Source organism: Schistocerca americana, chromosome 1 (genome assembly GCF_021461395.2).
Source record: "Schistocerca americana isolate TAMUIC-IGC-003095 chromosome 1, iqSchAmer2.1, whole genome shotgun sequence".
NCBI classification, from domain to species: domain Eukaryota; kingdom Metazoa; phylum Arthropoda; class Insecta; order Orthoptera; family Acrididae; genus Schistocerca; species Schistocerca americana.
In genome coordinates this window covers 618,354,216-618,356,623 of record NC_060119.1, presented here as the reverse complement: position 1 = coordinate 618,356,623, position 2,408 = coordinate 618,354,216, and the positions used below count along the sequence as shown (strand labels likewise).

General features: G+C 46.1%; 1 non-coding gene across 1 annotated transcript; it reads right to left on the bottom strand.

The window, feature by feature from the left end:
- Positions 1-346: 346 nt before the first annotated feature.
- On the bottom strand, positions 347-456 carry LOC124554894. The gene has a single exon (XR_006968483.1). It is a non-coding gene; the product is annotated as a U6 spliceosomal RNA (small nuclear RNA).
- Between the last annotated feature and the right edge of the window lie 1,952 nt (positions 457-2,408).

Here is a 2,408-nt window from a genome sequence, read left to right as displayed (position 1 = left end):
TATTTTTCTATTATCTGATTAAAAAAATTATCAAATGTGTGTGAAATCTTACGGGACTTAACTGCTAAGGTCATCAGTCCCTAAGCTTACACACTACTTAACCTAAATTTTCCTAAGGACAAACACACACACCCATGCCCGAGGGAGGACTCGAACCTCCGCCGGTACCAGCCACAAAGTCCATGACTGCAGCGCCTCAGACCGCTTTTTTTTCATTTTGTTCGTTGTTGATCGATGTCTTTGATCGTTGCGGACGTCACATGACATCCATTGAAATTCGCTGTTGATCCTTTCTCTCAGTTTTTTATGACAGAGGCCAACCAGCTCTCTGACCGAACAAGCTGAGTTACCGTGCCGGCGCTTCACGATTTGAGTGTCATTCTTGCGCAGGGGCCATGCTAATCTTCTCTGTATCGTTCCAATTTTAGTATATGAACCGCCGAGGCGAGTATGCTCAGATAATCCCGCGAGGTTATTATCTAATTAGTGGTTTGAATATGGTCCACTGATCTAAATCCTTTGCGGAATCCTGCTTGTCCTGAGGTTTGGTTCTCGTCTTGTGTTTTTGTTAATAGCCTTGTTAATATTTTCGTGAATAGTTTATATAGATTAAACATCAGGCTTATGGGTCTTTAGTCCTTCATGTCATCTTTCGTACCTTTTTTGTGCAAAAGTACATTCCACTGATCGGGAATGTCTTTGGTTTGTATAATTTTGTAGAACACTTCTGTGATGAATGGCGTTAGGAGGTCGTGGGCTTCTTTTAAGAGCTCATTCTATATGTTGTCTTCTCCAGGTTACGTTCCATTTTTCAATTCAGTGATGGTTGTTCCAAAATCGCTGTTTGTTGTAGCGGTTATGGTTTCAGTGGCGGTTGGCTCTGGATCGATAGGGTTGCGGTCTGACTTTGTTTAGCAGAGAACTTGTGTATATTGCTTTGTAGAATTCCATTGCTAATTTGATTAAATCCTCTCTTCTGTTGAGATGCTCTCCCGCCTGATTCTTCGTTTCACAACAAAATGTATTTGTTTTGTTGTTCTATACCGGCCGTATTAATTTGAACGTATAGTTTCTGACACCTGTATACTCGTATCGGAGTCGTACTACGTTACTTATACGCAGAAGCAACGCCCTCAAACGGAAACTTTTGGATTTAGCCCTTGTAATGAGTACAACGCTACCAGATTTTTAAAGACAGATACTTGTCGTACATTTATTCCTTCATATATTCTAAGTGAGAATTAGTGTGGAAACAAACCCGGTTTATGGTAACGTAAACGGTAATTCGACGGCCTCTGCATTCAAATATCCGATTTTTCCTCGGAATATGGGGATTTTATTGCAGCCAGGCAGCATCTGCGCGTCGAGAGGAACGTTCCAGATTTAATTCAGAGGGAGGCGGGCAATTACCTAAAATACCTGCCGGTGGGCCATTAACATTCTGCGGTGGCGGGCCCGCAACCCGCAGCAGCGCCACGTTATTAAACATCGCGCCTGCACCGGCGGTGCCAGCCCCGCCACGGTTCGCCACACTTCGGTACGCATGGTTTTGTTCAAAACGCTGGCTGTCTCTCTCCCAGAGCTAACTTGACGTTCTTGGGTTGGCGCGTACTCTTACCAATCAGTATGGTAATCAGCAACATCGCCCACATAAGCTTATCAAAACCCTCCCTCCTGTTGGAACATTAGTGTTCGTGTACAGTTAGCTGAAATATATTGTTTCTTATTGTTCTAGCGTGTTTCTACCTCACTGAGGTTACATACCGGAATTATTTAACGGCGGGATTAGAGTTAGTAAAGGGAGCAAATGTTGTAGAGGATGAACATTAATGAAACCGATAAACCGCAAGGATGGATACCTGACTGGAAATGGAGGAAAAAAAGGCCCATGAACAGGTGTCCAGAAATAGACGGTGTGCGTGCAACGACAACAAATCGTCCCGGAACACAGCACAGCGCTGCTTCGCATCCAAGTCACAACAGATGTCCAAAGTGGCCTCCATTGAGTGCAACATACACGGTCACACATATTTGTCATGCAAGATACACACAATAGTACTGTTACGACTTCTGCACCACTTGTTAGCAGCAGACACAGTGGCTGCGCCAAAGAGTGAGACGGCGTGGAGTTTTACAATTATTTATTGAACTTTCTTTACAATTTCTCCCTCGTCGTCGCTGCCGAGCCCTGAAGATCCCTCCGCCTGGTTGCTGCTGTGTTGATTCTCTGACAATGCGCGCAATGCACGCCGCTGATCGCACTCGGGAGCCTCAGGCCACCAGTGCTCCGCTGAAGCCAGGATGTCCTGTGGTTGAGAGGAACTCGTCCCCGCTCGGCGCCCCAGTACGGACACGCCCACGGTGCCGCGTCGCCGTGAGGTCCTCTGCCGACGCCGGCTGCACCGTCG